General features: G+C 44.2%; 1 protein-coding gene across 1 annotated transcript in view; it reads left to right on the plus strand.

Moving 5' to 3' along the window:
• The first annotated feature begins 1028 nt into the window (after positions 1-1028).
• The window catches only part of iqcg (IQ motif containing G), a 97946-nt gene continuing 78713 nt past the window's right edge, over positions 1029-20261 (plus strand). The window contains exon 1 of the mRNA XM_038815922.1: positions 1029-1051. The gene's annotated coding sequence lies outside the window, so the exon portion shown is untranslated. The remainder of the gene's footprint in view (positions 1052-20261) is intronic.

The following is a 20261-nucleotide window of genomic DNA, read 5'->3' on the forward strand; positions in this document are numbered from 1 at the left end:
GCCTGCTCATTCATCTACCTCAACATCACCGTTGTGTGAAATGGTAATTTACATGTACTTGCTTCAACCTTATCTTCAGTTACGATCCCAGTTATGTTGTAACTGGTCGGGAAGATCTCACAATAATGCTTTCCCTTAACAATTTGAATTCAATCATCGAGGCCAGGTTTTCCAAAGGAAACTTTTGAACACTACACTTCCACTCCACTTTTAACAGTGATTCCAGTCCAGGATTTTACACCAACACTTTTAGGATTTCTTTATTTTGACTGCTGTGCAAACTGTCTACAATTGCTTTAACTCTCAATTTCCCAGTCTAGTAAAATGGCATCAAACATTTTATTTACCTCTGAAGTTTGCTGTCCCACTTTAAATCTGGCTACTGTAATTGTTTCTTTAACTCCAAAGTCTTTGTTTACTTTTCCTTGAATTCTTCTGAACAATACCTTGATCCCTGTGCTGTTAACTTCATTCGCCTTAAGAGATTTGTTTTGTCCCAATTCCCTGGTTATCTGGACTGGAAATTACTTGGAGGTCTACCTCTTTGAAACTCCCTTGTCCTATCCAGCTTCTCCTGACAGAGTTGAGAGATCTCCCTGGTGACTTGCCCTCAACTGCAAACAAATTCAGCAAAACTAAAACTTAAAAGCTTTTTACGTTACAAGGGTCTCCAGTTGCTAAGCAATGGTCATGTGCCTATGCCCACTATTTATTTTTCACACCATAGCCCTCTCTAAGCACAATATAATCACAGTCGGAACTTAACCAATCCCCATGCATACAAACACCTTTGCCCGGCATGAATCAAACAATAGGTTTTACCCTTCCAGACCAAGGAAACATTAAATTCAACCCACTTAAAACTATATCTTACTTCTAAAGTTTGCCAATACAAATATAAATCCCTTAAAACTACCTTTGCATTCCTGACAATGCTGTATTCTCTGCTTGCAGTGCGGTCTTCTCTACATTGGGGAAACCAAATGCCGATTAAGTGGCTACTGATCCATTGAATTCCTTCAAGTGAGAGCTGAACCTGTTCCTGACTGAGGTATAAAAAAGAGATAAGTGTTCTATAAAAATCAAGAGCAGATTGATTTCCTGGACTAGTTTTAATTGCCTTAAGGAGTCAGAAACAAATTTCCATATTTCACTTTCCCCGCTTGGTTTGAGTGTATAATCCCACCTCTCCCAGGAGATCAGTGTTTTCAGTTGGGTAGTATATATTGTACTGCACAAGATTTTGCAGCTTTGTGGGACCAATGAGGGTATTTTTCTGTTCATAACTGCACTTACTGAACACCTCGGTTATGTTTTCAAACACGCCCACAAACTGCCAGCCACTTGCCATTTCAAATCACTCTTTGTCTGAATTTGGAATGCGACCCTGTTCTGGGGAAGCTGAGAGTAAGCTTGAGGAACCATGGGCTGGATTCTCCGATTTTGCGGCTATGTCCATAAGAAGCGTCTGGTCTTGCGACCAAAAAGTCGGCACTGCCCCGCACCGATGCACCGCCCGGTGGGGGGCTAGCAGCCGCGCCATGTAAAGCCCCTCTTTACCTGCAGATACGGACGCAGAATGACTGGGTCCGTGGCCGTGCATTGCACAGTGGTGACCTGCGGCAGCCGCACCATACAAAATGCGGACCCAGCCTGCCAGATAGTGCCCCGTGTAACCCCCCTCAGCCCCCTGGGACCACCCCCCCCCCCCCCCCACTGGTTCCTCCCAGCCCCTGCCAGAGCCCCCCTGCCAGCGGAATGGCTCTCCCCCCCCTCCAAATGTGGCGGAGCTGCATACAGTCCGCAGCCGCCACGCAAGGTCCCTGAAAACTGAGAGGACACCTGGCCGACGACATTGTGAAGTCGGCCCATGGTGGCAGAGCATCGAGGAGGGCCTCAGTATGTCCCAACGGCATGCGGCGCAGTAAGCTGTTTTTGAGGGGGCAGAGCATCCAAAAAACAGTACTGCCCCCCCCCCCCCCCCCCCCCCCCCCCCCCGATTTCGGCATACAAATGCATTCTCCGGGCAATTGCCGAACGCAATTTCGGCATCGTCAATTGGAGAATCCCGCCCATGAACTCGTCTGTCTTAAGCACCTTGTAGTGTACTGTATTTAACATCATAGAACATAGAACGATACAGCGCAGTACAGGCCCTTCGGCCCTCGATGTTGCACCGACATGGAAAAAAAAACTAAAGGCCATCTAACCTACACTATGCCCTTATCATCCATATGCTTATCCAATAAACTTTTAAATGCCCTCAATGTTGGCGAGTTCACTACTGTTGCAGGTAGGGCATTCCACGGCCTCACCACTCTTTGCGTAAAAAACCCACCTCTGACCTCTGTCCTATATCAATTACCCCTCAATTTACGGCTATGTCCCCTCGTGCTAGCCACCTCCATCCGCGGGAGAAGGCTCTCGCTGTCCACCCTATCTAACCCTCTGATCATTTTGTATGCCTCTATTAAGTCACCTCTTAACCTTCTTCTCTCTAACGAAAACAACCTCAAGTCCATCAGCCTTTCCTCATAAGATTTTCCCTCCATACCAGGCAACATCCTGGTAAATCTCCTCTGCACCCGTTTCAAAGCTTCCACGTCCTTCCTATAATGAGGCGACCAGAACTGTACGCAATACTCCAAATGCGGCCATACTAGAGTTTTGTACAACTGTAACATGACCTCATGGCTCCGGAACTCAATCCCTCTACCAATAAAGGCCAACACACCATAGGCCTTCTTCACAACCCTATCAACCTGGGTGGCAACTTTCAGGGATCTATGTACATGGACACCGAGATCCCTCTGCTCATCCACACTACCAAGAATTTTACCATTAGCCAAATATTCCGCATTCCTGTTATTCTTTCCAAAGTGAATCACCTCACACTTCTCCACATTAAACTCCATTTGCCACCTCTCAGCCCAGCTCTGCAGCTTATCTATGTACCTCTGTAACCTGCAACATCCTTCCGCACTGTCTACAACTCCACCGACTTTAGTGTCGTCTGCAAATTTACTCACCCATCCTTCTGCGCCCTCCTCTAGGTCATTTATAAAAATGACAAACGCAACGGCCCCAGAACAGATCCTTGTGGTACGCCACTCGTAACTGAACTCCATTCTGAACATTTCCCATCAACTACCACTCTCTGTCTTCTTTCAACTAGCCAATTTCTGATCCACATCTCTAAATCACCCTCAATCCCCAGCCTCCATATTTTCTGCAATAGCCGACCGTGGGGAACCTTATCAAACGCTTTACTGAAATCCATATACACCACATCAACTGCTCTACCCTCGTCTACCTGTTCAGTCACCTTCTCAAAGAACTCGATAAGGTTTGTGAGGCATGACCTACCCTTCACAAAACCGTGCTGACTATTCCTAATCATATTATTCCTATCTAGATTATTATAAATCTATCTTTTATAATCCTCTCCAAGACTTTACCCACCACAGACGTTAGGCTCACCGGCCTATAGTTACCGGGGTTATCTCTACTCCCCTTCTTGAACAAAGGGACCACATTTGCTATCCTCCAGTCCTCTGGCACTATTCCTGTAGCCAATGATGACCTAAAAATCAAAGCCAAAGGCTCAGCAATCTCTTCCCTGGCTTCCCAGAGAATCCTAGGATAAATCCCATCAGGCCCCGGGGACTTATCTATTTTCACCTTGTCCAGAATTGCCAACACTTCTTCCCTACGCACCTCAATGCCATCTATTCTAATAGCCTGGGTCTCAGCATTCTCCTCCACAATATTATCTTTTTCTTGAGTGAATACTGACAAAAAGTATTCATTTAGTATCTCGCTTATCTCCTCAGCCTCCACACACAACCTCCCACCACTGTCCTTGACTGGCCCTACTCTTACCCTAGTCATTCTTTTATTTCTGACATACCTATAGAAAGCTTTTGGGTTTTCCTTGATCCTACCTGCCAAAGACTTCTCATGTCCGTTCCTTGCTCGTCTCAGCTCTCTCTTTAGATCCTTCCTCGCTTCCTTGTAACTATCAAGCGCCCCAACTGAAACTTCACGCCTCATCTTCACATAGGCCTCCTTCTTCCTCTTAACAAGAGATTCCACTTCTTTGGTAAACCACGGTTCCCTCGCTCGACCCCTTCCTCCCTGCCTGACTGGTACGTACTTATCAAGAACATGCAATAGCTGTTCCTTGAACAAGCTCCACATATCCAGTGTGCCCAACCCTTGCAACCTACTTCTCCAACCTACACATCCTAAGTCATGTCTAATGGCATCATAATTGCCCTTCCCCCAGCTATAACTCTTGCCCTGCGGGGTATACTTATCCCTTTCCATCACTAACGTAAAGGTCACCGAATTGTGGTCACTGTTTTCAAAGTGCTCACCTACCTCCAGATCTAACACCTGGCCTGGTTCATTACCCAAAACCAAATCCAATGTGGCCTCGCCTCTTGTTGGCCTGTCAACATATTGTGTCAGGAAACCCTCCTGCACACATTGTACAAAGAACGACCCATCTAATGTACTCGAACTATATATTTTCCAGTCAATATTTGGAAAGTTAAAGTCTCCCATAACAACTACCCTGTTACTTTCGCTCTTTTCCAGAATCATCTTCGCCATCCTTTCCTCTACATCCCTAGAACTATTAGGTGGCCTATAGAAAACTCCCAACAGGGTGACCTCTCCTTTCCTGTTTCTAACCTCAGCCCATACTACCTCGGAAGAAGAGTCCCCATCTACCATCCTTTCCGCCACCGTAATACTGTCCTTGACTAGCAGCGCCACACCTCCCCCTCTTTTGCCCCCTTCTCTGAGCTTACTAAAACACCTAAACCCCGGAACCTGCAACAACCATTCCTGTCCCTGCTCTTTCCATGTCTCTGAAATGGCCACAACGTCGAAGTCCCAGGTACCAACCCATGCTGCCAGTTCCCCTACCTTATTTCGTATACTCCTGGCATTGAAGTAGACACACTTCAAACCACCTACCTGAACACTGGCTCCCTCCTGCGAAGTCAAATCTGTGCTCCTGACCTCTATACTCTCAATCTCCCGTACCCCAAAACTACAATCCAGGTTCCCATGCCCCTGCTGAATTAGTTTAAACCCCCTCAAAGAGCACTAACAAATCTCCCCCCCAGGATATTGGTGCCCCTCAGGTTCAGATGTAGACCATCCTGTCTATAGAGGTCCCACCTTCCCCAGAAAGAGCCCCAGTTATCCAGAAATCTGAATCCCTCCCGCCTGCACCATCCCTGTAGCCACGTGTTTAATTGCTCTCTCTCCCTATTCCTCATCTCACTATCACGTGGCATGGGCAACAACCCAGAGATAACAACCCTGTTTGTTCTCGCTCTGAGCTTCCATCCTAGCTCCCTAAAGACCTGCCTGACATCCATGTCCCCTTTCCTACCTATGTCGTTAGTGCCAATGTGGACTACGACTTGGGGCTGCTCCCCCTCCCCCTTAAGGACCCGGAAAACACGATCCGAGACATCACGTACCCTTGCACCTGGGAGGCAACATACCAAACGTGAGTCTCTCTCGCTCCCACAAAATCTCCTATCTGTGCCCCTGACTATTGAGTCCCCAATTACTAATGTTCTACTCCTTTCCCCCCTTCCCTTCTGAGCAACAGGGACAGACTCCGTGCCAGAGGCCCGTACCCCATGGCTTACCCCTGGTAAGTCCCCCCCCCCCACAAGTATCCAAAACGGTATACTTGTTACTCAGGGGAACGACCGCAGGGGGTCCCTGCACTGACTGCTTCTTCCCAGTCCCTCTTACAGTTACCCATCTATCTCCAGTCTCCAGTAGTGTAACTACTTCCCTGAAGCTCCTATCTATGACCCCCTCTGCCTCCCGAATGATCCGAAGTTCATCCAGCTCAAGCTCCAGGTCCCTAACACGGTTTTTGAGGAGCTGGAGTTGGGTGCACTTCCCACAGATGAAATCAGCAGGGACACTGACGGCGTCCCTCACCTCAAACATTCTGCAGGAGGAGCATTGTACTGCCTTCCCTGACATCACCTCTAGATTTAAAAAAAAACAAGAAAAAGAAAAAGAAAGGAAGAGCTTACCTGATATTACCTCAAACCCTGTTCCCGCTGAAAGGTAAGCAAATTTAAAGGCACTCACTCACCTTCACGACAGGCCCCTGCTCCCGCTTCCCAACCACCGTGGGGTGGGGGGGGTTGGTTAGAGGAGGAGGTAGGGTGGGGGGGGTTGGTTAGAGGAGGAGGTAGGGTGGGAAACACTCACGAAGTGTCTCGGGTTTAACTGTCACTTGACAACAGATCCTCCACAAACCACCTTCAACTTAGGCTGACCGCACTGCACGTATGCAAATTTCCCCAGAACAGCTGATCAGTAGCTCTGCTCTGCTGCCCTCTGCTGGATCAACTTGACCAAATTCAAACCTTCCTTTAAACTTTCATTTTCTCTTTGGCAGTTGGTGCTGGCAACACAGGATGCATATGTTCATATGTACAGGGAATAATAATTGGGATGGCACTGAGTATGGGACCAAAATCTAACCACCCCCCCCCCCCCCCACCCCATGGAATTCTACTGGGGGGGGGGGGTGGCCTGTGTCCTTGGCTTTGATCTGCTTTACTGTATAATTTTACCAGATACATTGATCATTAGAGAAGAGGAGCCCACTTACTCTCAAATCCGGAAGTTGCAGTTCACTTTTGTGGGTCCAGACGATCCCAGGCCAATGGTTTCCCTGGGACCTGTTATATAAAATCACTTACACTTCCATTTATGTTTATTTTTCGGGCTGTTGCTAGCAGGCGCAAAGCCCCTTAAAGCACCCCTGCCCCTGTTTCCCTCTTCCTTCACTCTCCAGCTCCTCTTCCCCACCTCCCCACCTACAGGGGTGCCAGGAGAGCTGCTGGGGGGCAAGAGGGGGATGTAGGTGCAATTAAAAATTAATCAAAGAAAAAATTGCAAAGAATCAAGTAATGCTTCCCTGTCATTGAGCTGAACACAGCCCTCAAGGGGTGGGTCTTCAGGTGATGATATTAAAACTGCTGCACATGGAACTCGCCACTAGGTGTCTCCACTGATGTAGCCATAGGATCCAAGTTGCAACCAGCAGAACAAGTTCCCGCTGTTGCTTACAATCAAGGTAGGGTCATATTCCTCCATGGAGTCAATTGTGACGAATAGAGGATTTTAGGAAAAGTGGCTTCTAAAGATCGGGACAATTTAAGAGTTAAAAGCCTAGGGTCGCAGTGTGTTTGACTGCAGTGGTCACATTTTTAAAAGGATTTTTATTTTAAATGTGATTTGACTGGGAAGTCCCTGGGGAGTTAATGTGCATTTGCAGCCTGCAGAGATCATTTGTTTTTTTCTGCTTGTGGAAATTAGGTAATTGTTGGGTGGAGCTCAGGAATATGGAGAGGCAGTTAAGTTTTTGGAGAAGCTTTGGGAGAGAGAGGAGGAATTCAGAACTGCATTCAGAACTGCCTGATTCCGAGTCCACAATTCTCTCACAGTAGGATAGTTATAAAAGAGTAATAACATGTAAAGCAGAGCAGTCTTTTGTCTGGGGATCAGGATGAAGCTGAAACATACCTGGTGAACCAGCTTTTTGAAGACATTCACAGAGAGTCAAGGGGTTCTAACAGGAGCCAAATATGCTTTATATAGCAAGTATTACTCTATGCCATGCTAATTGAAGATAGATTGAGAGCTATATGTTTCTTTTCTTGTTGTTTAATGGGAAGTTAAGTAGTAGTGTTAAGGTGTTATTATAAGCTCTTCTTTTGAGGTGTGAAGTTAAAAAGTTTAATATTGTATTCATAATAAAGTTTTGTTTTAGAAATACCAAACCTTATATTTTCATGCAATCACACCTGGAGCAATCATCCTTTCTGCACAGTCTGAAAATAAACTCACATATTTGGGTTTTAGTCCAGTATCCTAGCCACTGTTAGGGTCTGGTCTGGGATCAGCAACAAGTGCCTCCACGTTTCCGCTGATTGCAATATCTTGGTCGAAGACTATGCCCTTGTGAGGCTGTTATAGCAGGGGCCCATTTTAGGGAAATACAGTTTAGCAACACATGCTCTGTTCTACAGGCTGAGCTTCTGCCAGTCACAAGGCACGGTTTGAAAAACAATGGTGAGAGCATTAAAGTGCAAATTCCTGATTTTGGTTTCCACCGTTTCTTCATAAAAGATGATACATTGCCAAAAAATTTTTTATTTTGTTCCGAAAAAGCAATTAAGGTTTTGAGAATCAAATGAATTAATTCAGGAACACTACATAATGTTGATTAAGAACAAGTCCATTCATGTCAGTCCAGGCTTGATTCCAATACTTCACATTTGGCATTTTTAAAGGCGATCTCATTGAAATGTACAAGATTCAGAAGGGGCTTGATAGGATAGATGCTGAGAGATTGGTTCTGCTGGCTGTGGAATTTTAAGGGAGCTCAGTCTCAGGATAAGGGACCGATCATGTAGGACTGTGATGAAATGAAATTACTTCAAAGGATTCTGAATCTTTGGATTTCTGTACTCCACAGAGTTGTGGATGCTCCTTTGCTTAATTTAAAAAAGAGGGATATCTGCTCTGTCAGGGAATCAAGGGATATGGAGAGCGGGTGGGAAAGTGGAATTGAAGCTCAATCAGCCATGATCGTGTTAAATGGCAGAGCAGGGTCTAACAACCTCCTTCTGCTTCTATTTCATGTATTATTAGCCCTACCAACTAGCAGTAAACTAGTTTAAATGTGTGCCATTTCACCCCCATCTTATTCTTCTCCAGTAAGGTTCTGGCACTCGCACAGATCATATCATCTTGAAACATACGTCAGTTATCTCAACAGGCTAGATACATTCCATCATGACTGGTTTAAACTTTACCTTTAACTGGAAATTGTTTTATTTCTGACTAGAATCAGTTTGCCTCCTTCCCCCTCCTCCACAGTCTGCCCTGATGGAATTACAGGAAGTGTTCCGAACAGTTCTGCACCAAGGCATTAACATGCCAAATACTTTGTCCCATTCAAATAGCTATTCTGGCAAGAAAACTAATTTCAACTGAGCAGATATGCTGACTTTTAACAAAGATGCAAACTCCAGTTTTGAATTTGATTTTTACAACTAAGCAAGAGAAAGTATGAACTTAAAATGCTAGTGCAAATTCTTCCTATGGTCTAACATGATTTTCTTCAAAAATCTCATATGTTATAAGACATAGGAGCAGAATGAGGCCATTCAGCCATCAAGTCTGCTCCGCCATTCAATCATGGCTGATACGTTTCTCATCCCCATTCTCCTGCCTTCCTCCCATAACCCCTGATCTTATAAATGTGTGTGAACTAACCTGTTTCTGGCTGCATGCCTTTGGAAGCTAAGTCTATCTGATTCAGGTCATATCAAAAGTGGCTGAACAACTTTGCTTGCCATAAATTGAATTATTGAGTCTCGCATAAGGCCAGGGGAAAAAGTTCCATGAGATGGGTATGTTTTGCTCTCTTCAGAACAGGCCTTCTGCTTCATCATTGAAACTGTTATCTTTCGGGTGGCATGGTTAGCACTGCTGCCTCATGGCGCTGAGGACCAGGTTCAATCCCAGGTTACTGTCCGTGTGGAGTTTGCACATTCTCCCTGTGCCTGCCTCGGTCGCACCCCCACAAACCAAAAAGGTGTGCAAGGCAGGTGAATTGGCCATGCTAAACTGCCCCTTAATTGGTAAAAAAAGAATTGGATACACTAAATTGTTTTAAAATTGTTATCTTTAAAGAGTTAGGGTTAGCGACAAAGCTTAGAATTCTCTTATTAGATAAATACAAAGGAATCTTTCTGGACAAGGGATAAATTCTGCATGTTTCTTTTTGTTTGAAAGAGTAATTAATAATCATTTAGTGGTACATATTTTACCAAACTGCTGTAGGCTGGCAGGTTAGGATCTGTAATTCCCTGCATGGCATGTTTTTGACATCATGCAGGTCATTAGATGGATGGACAAGTGGAGGTCAGGAAATCTATAAGGAATATGAAAAGTTAAACAAAGCAGACATTGAGGGACGTGGTTGTGAATACAAAATACAAGGCAAACAATGAAAAATGACTGACCCAGAGTGGGCAAATTAATAATTAGGCAAAGGTATGATTTACAGACGATATTATGGAACAGCTGTGGCCTTGGAATAGATCACCAAAAAAACTTTTTCCAACAAGTACTGATCGTTTGAAGATTCAGAAGGTATTTACCTTCATAAGAAAAACAAGCAGAGAAGCTTAAAGAAGTACAGAGTATATGGAAATAAATACAGCAACTTATATGATTGTTACGATCCCAGTTGATGCTACATCTGGACGGGAAGATCCCAGAATGGAACCTTAGCTCAAAAGACTAACTTTTTTTTTTAAGAAAGCCTGTAGGAACAGTCACAGTTGCTGCTAATTAGTTCTAACAACAAGAAATAAAACATTTATTGAGCATGAAAAAATTGGATTATGATACAATACACCTTTATTCCACCCTTAGTGGAACAATTACACACAGGTTTTAGGATTAATAAGGATTACAAAGTACATCTTAATCCACAATTATTTCAGGAATACAAAGTCTCTTTTAAGCACACAAGATGACTGTGGATAAATATTCTCCATTCTGAACCCAGCATGGAGTTTGTCCAGCATGAATCTCACTATAGGTTTTACCTTTCCAGACACAGAAATATTAAATTAAACCCATTTAAAACGGTATCTTATTTATAATGTTTACCAATACAAATATAAACCCCTTAAAATTATCTTTGTTTTCCTAACAATTATCAATAGCTTGGTAAATCGCTAGGTGTTCAGGAAAGTGAGGTAGAGGCGGAGAGGGAATTCCAGAGCTTATGGCCTAAGTATGGCTGCCAATAAGACAGTAGGATACCTATGTAAGACTGCTGTTCATCGACTACAGCTCCACCTTCAACACCATAATCCCGACAAGACTAATAACCAAACTCCGCAATCTTGGACATGACCCCTCCCTGTGCAGCTGGATCCTCGACTTCCTCACCAACAGACCGCAATCTGTCAGGACAGGCAACAGCACATCCTCCACAATAGTCCTCAACACCGGGGCCCCGCAAGGATGTGTTCTCAGTCGTCTACTGTACTCCGTGTACACACATGACTGTGTGGCAAGACTTAACTCCAACTCAATCTATAGGTTTGTAGATTATACGACTGTGGTGGGCCGTATCTCAAACAACGACGAATCAGACTACAGGAGGGAGATAAATCACTTGGTTGCATGGTGTACCGAAAACAAACTCTCTCTAAATGTTGGAAAGACCGAGGAACTGATCATCGACTTCAGGAAGCGTAGCACGACACACACTCCTGTCTGCATCAATGGCTCCGAAGTGGAGATGGTCGATAGCATTAAGTTTCTGGGGTCACCATCACCAACAGTCTGTCCTGGTCCACTCACGTTGATACAACAGTCAAGAAAGCCCAACAAAGTCTCTACTTCCTACGGAAGCAAAATAAATTTGGCATGTCTGCATCGACTCTCACAAACTTCTACAGATGTGCAATAGAGAGCATCCTATCCGGCTGCATCACAGCTTGGTATGGCAACTGCTCAGTCCAAGTGTGATGAACTCAGTCCAACACATCATACAAGCTTTCCACTCCCACATTGATTCTGTATACACCTCCTGCTGCCTCAGGAAGGCAGACAGCATTATCAGAGCCCCATCCCACCCAGGCTTTGCCTTCTTACAGACCCTTCCATCAGGCAGAAGGTTCAGAAGTCTGAAGACCCGCACATCCTGACATAGAAACAGCTTTTTCCCCACAGCTACAAGTCTCTTCAACGACTCCCCCTCGGACTGATCTGTTCTCTGTAAAAACACAACGCCCTATGCTGCTCTTGCTCATGCATTTGCTTTGTTTGTCCGCTTGTTCTGCACTGTAACCAATCACTGTTTGTTGATGTACCATTTGTCAATGTTCTCTGTTGATTATTCTTTTGTCTACTCTGTACGTACTGTGTACGTTCCCGCGGCTGCAGAAAAATACTTTTCACTGTACTTTGGTACATGTGGCAATAAGTCAAATCAAACCTAAGAAAACAAGTCTTAAGAAAGAAACTGAAATAGCTGGTGGAAGATAAAATCATTATATATGTTCATGTATGTGATACAATAACAACTGATAATTCCATTTCAGAGGGCCCTGGGTTTAAGACCATGGTATCCCAAATTCATTGCATATAATAGTACTAAATGCATTGAATTATTTGTAACCCAACATGCAGATTACATTTTCAATTTGATACTAAAGTGGTGTGCCTTGCTTATATAAGGCAAACGGGAGATAAATATTCATAGTATTTAAATCTTAACACTTCACTGTTCACACGTCCCATCATATAGTGGTATAAAGGAGCCTTTGTTTAGAAATGGCATTGGTTCAAGATGGTCTGTGTTTTCCCAGCCATACTCTGGCAAGGACCCAGGTTGGCAAAATCATTTTCAGAGGAAATTTTGTATGGATCACTCAACTCCAATCTGTAAAAGTCCTCTCCATAAAATTCAAACAGAAAGTGGCAGATGAAACACTGCTTCTGACCATATAACTACAATGCATCCGATTATCAAACCTGTCAGCTTCAAATGATCTGTATTCAATACCATTTTTATGATATTCTGACTTTACATAATATCTCAACACACAAAAGAGAGCTGGAATAGTGTGTGCAATTCTGGGCACTACACGTTATAAAATGTCAGGGCAGTGGAAAGAATGCAGAGATTTACATACATACATAACTATTACAGCACAGAAACAGGCCAGAATTTATATTCTATTCAAGCCTTGTCCCATTCTGCCTCATCTAACGGCTTAATTGTCTATTCTTTTCTACACTAAATACTTAACTTAATTGTATCCAATTTATCTCCATCAAATGCTCCCAGTGGTTCACAAGTTCCACTTTCCACTCCACTCTCCCTGTAGTTTCTTCTAAACTCTTTATTGAATTTCTTGGTGACTATCTTGTATTGACAGCTTCTAGCTCTGCTTTTCCCCTGCAAATGCACAGGAAGACCCCCACTTGCAAGTTCCCTTCTAAGTCACACATCATCCTGCGTCTACTTTATCCAAACCTTTGAACCAAGAAATCAAGAGGTGAAGGGAGAGTGACCTTTGTTGACATCAAGGTAACATTTGACTGAGTCTGGCATCAAGGACTCTTAGCAAAACTGCAGTCAATGAGAATTAGAAAACTCTCCATGGAATCATACCTAGCACAAAGAAATATGGTTGTAGTTGTTGGAGGTCATTCGTCCCAGGACACCACTGCAGGAATTTCTCAGGCTAGTGTCTTCAGCCCAACCATCTTCAGCTGCTTCATCAAATGACCTTCCCTCCATCAGAAGTGGGATGCGCGCTGATGATTGTGATGTTAAGCACTATTCACGACTCGTCAAGACACTGAAATAGTCTGCGTTCTTATGCAGGTTACATCCAAGTTTGAGTTGATAAGGGGTAAGCTACATTCTTGCCACAGAAGTGCCAGGCAATGACCATCTCCAACAAGAGAAAATCCAACTATCTCTCCTTGATATTCTATGGCATTGCTAATGCTGAATCTCCCACTATCAATATACCGAGGGGTTACTATTGACCAGAAACTGAACTGAACTCGGCCCATAAATACTGTGGCTACAAGAGCAAGTGAGAGGCTGGTAACTGTGGCAATTAACTCACTTCTTCATTCTCCACAACCTGTCCAGCAATGTGGTAGCAGTGCGTACAAGTTATATGATTCACTGCCTCATGTTGTGAATGCGTCTCTAATTCACTTGTCTCTCAGTCAGGAAGAAACGGTCTCGAACACGTCCGTACTTCAGAATATTCTTTATTGTGATCGGGGCAGCCCTCTAGGTATTCCAAAGAACCACCTCGGAGAGTGCCAAAGTATTGCTCAAAACATCCTTTTTTTATATGTATTTTTAAGGGGCTGTCCCTTACATTCACTTGAGCTTGCCCCCATTACAAAGCATAACTTGTTTTTACCATAGTTTCGATACATGATTTTACAGACTTTGAGGTTATCTATTGGCACATGAGTATGTAGCAGTCTTAGCATAAACAGCAGGTGTTTAGCCACAGTAGAAGCGGCTCCCACATTTCATATTCCGTCATCCAGCCATCTTCCTTGTTTCTCAAGGCTATTCGGCTTAGTCATGAGTCGGCTCACGAATTCAATAACAACTCCCCTATTTGTAATTTTCCACTAATGTGTCCCATTAATTCTGGCTTGTTCTAGCTATTAACCCTTGCTTCACATTCTCAATGTCACCAAGGCTCCTTTGTCAGCACCTTCCAAAACAGTGATGTCTACAACCTACAAAGACACAGGTAGCAAATGCACAGAGACACCCGCACTTGCAAGTTCCCTTCCAAGTCACACACCATCTTGACTTAGAATTATTGTTCCTATCATTGTTCCTTCACTGTCGCTGGGTCAAAACCCTGAAACTCCCTTCCAAACAGAATTGTAGGGTACCAACAATACATGGACTGCAGTGGTTTAAGAAGGCAGCACAGCACCACCTTCTCAAGGTCAGTTATGTATGAACAATTAGTGCTGGTCTAGCCATCAAAGCCCACATCCCTTGAAAGAAAGTTATTAAAAAAGATGTCTGTTAGGTGACCTTGAGCCTTCTCTTTTCAAGAGAAAAAAAACTCCATCGGTCAATTCTTTCCTGACCAGGTTAAAGTCCAACAGGTTTGTTTCAAACACGAGCTTTCGGAGCGCAGCTCCTTCCTCAGGTGAATGGAGAGGTATCTTCTGGATCTGTAAATTAATTACCTGCAAATGCTCGTATTCAAAGCATTGTCTTGTATCTTTGACTTTGTCTATATATATGTTTCTGGAACATAGCTCTCCATTCACCTGAGGAAGGAGCTGTGCTCCAAAAGCTCGTGTTTGAAACAAACCTGTTGGACTTTAACCTGGTGTTATAGAACATAGAACATTACAGCGCAGTACGGGCCCTTCGGCCCTCGATGTTGCGCCGACCTGTGAAAACATCTGAAGCCTATCTGACCTACACTATTCCATTTTCATCCATATGTCTATCCAGTGACCACTTAAATGCCCTTAAAGTTGGCGAGTCTACTACTGTTGCAGGCAGGGCGTTCCACATCCCTACTACTCTCTGAGTAAAGAAACTGCCTCTGATATCTGTCCTATATCTATCACCCCTCAATTTAAAGCTATGTCCCCTCGTGTTGGTCATCACCATCCGAGGAAAAAGACTCTCACTGTCCACCCTATCTAACCCTCTGACTATCTTGTATGTCTCTATTAAGTCACCTCTCAGCCTTCTCCTCTCTAACGAAAACCACCTCAATTCCCTGAGCCTTTCCTCGTAAGACCTTCCCTCCATACCAGGCAACATCCTAGTAAATCTCCTCTGAACCCTTTCCAAAGCTTCCACATCCTTCCTATAATGTGGTGACCAGAACTGCACGCAGTACTCCAGGTGCGGCCGCACCAGAGTTATGTACAGCTGCAGCATGGCCTTGTGGTTCCGAAACTCAATCCCCCTGCTTATAAAGGCTAGCACACCATATGCCTTCTTAACAGCCCCAATAACCTGGGTGGCATCTTTCAGGGATTTATGTACCTGGATGCCGAGATCTCTCTGTTCATCTACACTACCAAGAATCTTGCCATTAGCCCAGTACTCTGCATTCCTGTTACTCCTTCCAAAGTGAACCACCTCACACTTTTCCGCATTAAACTCCATCTGCCACCTCTCAGCCCAGCTCTGCAGCTTATCTATGTCCCTCTGTATCCTATAACATCCTTCAGCACTATCCACAACTCCACCGACCTTCGTGTCATCTGCAAATTTACTAACCCATCCTTCTACACCCTCTTCCAGGTCATTTATAAAAATGACAAACAGCAGTGGCCCCAAAACAGATCCTTGCGGTACACCACTAGTAACTGAACTCCAGGATGAACATTTGCCATCAACCACCACCCTCTGTCTTCTTTCAGCTAGCCAATTACTGATCCAAACCGCTAAATCACCTTCAATTCCATACTTCCTTATTTTCTGCAATAGCCTACCGTGGGGAACCTTATCAAACGCCTTACTGAAATCCATATACACCACATCAACAGCTTTACCCTGATCCACCTGTTTGGTCACCTTCTCAAAAAACTCAATATGGTTTGTGAGGCATGACCTACCCTTCACAAAACCGTGTTGACTATCGCTAATCAACTTGTTCTTTTCAAGATGATTATAAACCCTATCTCTTATAACCTTTTCCAACATTTTACCCACAACCGAAGTAAGGCTCACAGGTCTATAATTACCAGGGTTGTCTCTACTCCCCTTCTTGAACAAGGGGACAACATTTGCTATCCTCCAGTCTTCCGGCACTATTCCTGTCGACAAAGACGACATAAAGATCAAGGACAAAGGCTCTGCAATCTCCTCCCTGGCTTCCCAGAGAATCCTAGGATAAATCCCATCTGGCCCAGGGGACTTATCTATTTTGACATTTTCCAAAATTGCTAACACCTCCTCCTTTTGAACCTCAATTCCATCTAGCCTGGTCGACAGAACCTGAGTGTTCTCCTCGACAACATTGTCTTTCTCCAGTGTAAACACCGACGAAAAATATCCATTTAACGCTTCCCCTATCTCCTCTGATTCCACACACAACTTTCCACTACTATCCTTGATTGGCCCTAATCTTACTCTAGTCATTCTTTTGTTCCTGATATACCTATAGAAAGCCTTAGGGTTTTCCTTGATCCTATCCGCCAACGACTTTTCGTGTCCTCTCCTCGCTCTTCTTAACTCTCCCTTTAGGTCCTTCCTGGCTAACTTGTAACTCTCAAGTGCCCTAACTGAGCCTTCATGTCTCATCCTAACATAAGCCTTCTTCTTCCTCTTGACAAGTGCTTCAACTTCCTTAGTAAACCACGGTTCCCTTGCTCGACAACTTCCTCCCTGCCTGACAGGTACATACTTATCAAGGACACGCAGTAGCTGTTCCTTGAAAAAGCTCCACATTTCGATTGTACCCATCCCCTGCAGTTTCCTTCCCCATCCTATACATCCTAAATCTTGCCGAATAGCATCATAATTGCCTTTCCCCCAGCTATAATTCTTGCCTTGCGGTATATACCTATCCCTGCCCATTGCTAAAGTAAACATAACCGAGTTGTGATCACTATCACCAAAGTGCTCACCTACATCTAAATCTAACACCTGGCCGGGTTCATTACCCAGTACCAAATCCAATGTGGCCTCGCCCCTTGTTGGCCTGTCTACATACTGTGTCAGAAAACCCTCCTGCACACACTGCACAAAAACTGACCCATCTATAGTACTTGAAGTATAGTATTTCCAGTCAATATTTGGAAAGTTAAAGTCCCCCATAACAACTACTCTGTTACTCTCGCTCCTGTCGAGAATCATCTTTGCAATCCTTTCCTCTACATCTCTGGAACTATTCGGAGGTCTATAGACAACTCCCAACAGGGTGACCTCTCCTCTACTGTTCCTAACCTCGGCCCATACTACCTCAATAGACGAGTCCTCAAGCGTCCTTTCTACCGCCGTAATACTTTCCTTGATTAACAATGCCACCCCCCCCCCCCTCTTTTACCATCTTCTCTGTTCTTACAGAAACATCTAAATCATCTTCAATGCGAAGATCTTCAATGCAACATCTAAATCTAAACATATAAGATTTCTTACTGTGCTCATCCCAGTCCAACGCCGGCATCTCCACATCATGGCTACCATCGACACCGCAAACTGCCGGCTCAAAGTGGAGAGGATCTCCAGGAAGATAGCGCATAGAGACACTGACATTAAGTTTCTACAAAGATGCAAAAAAGCAGACAAGATCCCAAAAGGGCTACAGATCACAAAACCACTAAAGTACAATTCACACCTCTTTAACCTGTGATTATCCCTGTCCCTGGATCTGTAATGATTTGATTACCTGCAAATGCTCGCATTCCAAGCATTGTCCAGCATCTCTGACTTCGTCTATATAAATGTTTCTGGAACATACCTCGCCATTCACCTGAGGAAGGAGCTGCGCTCCGAGAGCTTGTGTTTCAAACAAACCTGTTGGACTTTAACCTGGTGTTGTAAGACTTCTTACTGTCCTCTAATTTGTTACAGTCCTCCTGAGTGTTTACTATTGCCCTGTTTGGTGACACCCACAAAATTTAGAAATTGTGTTTTTCATTCCAGTCTAAATGATTGATAGAAATTGTGAACAAGTGGTCCTAGCACTGATCCTTGTGTCTAAATAACTCCCCTTTAGCAAGTGTTGTACTGTGTTGTACTTCTGTGCTGTACTGTTCTATCTATCTATTCTATTAGCCCTAGACTCTTGTGTTATGTCTTGCAGCCAGCTAGTTATCCATTCTGCTCCTTGTCCAGCATGCTGACATTAAGCCTTGGTCAATTATGTGTAATATTATCTTGTGGAAATTAGATAAATATCATCTATTACATTATCCTGGTCTGCTTTTACCTTTGTTGAGAAACTCAAATACTTGAGGTTCGTAGGTCAGGATCTCCAGTCCCCAAAAAACCTCGTGCCCCCTGCTCATGCACTGGCCAGGAAATGTCCGCACCTGAACAGTTCAGTGGCTTTGCATTCTTTAGGTCCAGGACTGACCCCACCTAGAGATAGATCACCAAGAGGACAAATGACATGGAAGGGAATGTCAGTATGTTTATCTCCCATGCAGCACACCCCAAACCTCAGAGGGGACTGTCCTGGTAAGCATGAAGCCACAGGACAGAAATAGGTCCCTGAGATGAAGTTAAAGAAAGGAGCAGAGGAATAGGCTCTAAAGCACTGCAGGGGACAGACTTTAAGCAATGTTGGCACAGAAGGAGCCCTGAGGATCTGAGAAGGCAACAGTAGTTGGTGACTTCATACTGCACACCATTGGGCTCTTTTGAACAATGGTCTTCTGCCAGGCATGGCTGGAAAAACTTTTCCCTTTAGCTGGGGGGGGGGGGGGGGGGGGGGGGGGGGGGTGTTTGAGGGGTTGTGAGGAAAAGCTTTTTCACCCAGAGGGTGATGGGAATCTGGAACACATTGCCTAAAAGGGTGGTAAAGACAGGAATCCTCGCATTGAAGGATTTAGATGAGCACTTGACATGCCATAACATCCAGGGCTAATTGCAGGTAGTAATAGAATAATCGTGGCCAGCGCAGACACGATGGGCCAAAGGGCCTCTTTCTATGCTGTAAAACCTCTATGACTATCTGAAATTGTGCTTGGAAGGTGAAGCTCGAGTGTCCTCAGAGATCCAGGGAAAAATAATCTCCGAAAGCGAGGTTGAAACCCTGTGAAGTGGGTCATTGTTGAAGCCAGCCGAGCGGGATTGACGTGAAGATTGGAAATCCTTGTGAGAAAGATGTTTTAATAAAATTGGTTGGCTCACGACAAATATCTGGGTGCGTTGATGCTAAATTAGTGGAATCTGTTTTGGTCGCCTCTGTAATCTTTTTATTTTTTATAAATTTAGATTAGCCAATTATTTTTTCCAATTAAGGGGCAATTTAGCGTGGCCAATCCACCGACTCTGCACATTTTTGGGTTGTGGGGGCGAAACCCACGCAGACACGGGGAGAACGTGCAAACTCCACACGGACAGTGACCCAGAGCCGGGATCGAACCTGGGACCTCAGCGCCGTGAGGCGGTTGTGCTAACCACTAGGCCACCGTGCTGCCCCGTGTTCCATCTTAAATATTGATAATGTTAGCTGCTTGCCAGTCCTCTGGCATTGCACTGCTCCCAACAAGGTATTAATAATGTGTTGTCTCTATTCTTTCAAAATGTCAGGATGCATTCCATGCAGACAATGGATTTTTCCACTTTCCCATCCCAACTGTTTTTACTTATACGTATGCTCACAGAATATTTTATCGTTTTGTTTTAGTCGCCGAGAATTTAATTCCCCTTTGCCTTTCTAATTGTTTTTTTTTATTTCTCCAACCTCTTCCTATTCACCCTCGTTGTGCATCTACTTACCATATGCCATTACTCACCCTCAATCTTTCCCTTGTACTTTTATTCATCCAAGGTTTCTCATTAGCGTTTCACAACATTTATTTTTCATGGACTCCATTTTACCGTTGCTGTTCTACATTGTTTGCCAATATTAATATCCATTTCAATTTCACAGGTTCTATTCTCAACCCCTCAAAATCAACTTTTCTCC

Source organism: Scyliorhinus canicula, chromosome 13, assembly GCF_902713615.1.
Source record: "Scyliorhinus canicula chromosome 13, sScyCan1.1, whole genome shotgun sequence".
In the NCBI taxonomy this organism is placed as follows: domain Eukaryota; kingdom Metazoa; phylum Chordata; class Chondrichthyes; order Carcharhiniformes; family Scyliorhinidae; genus Scyliorhinus; species Scyliorhinus canicula.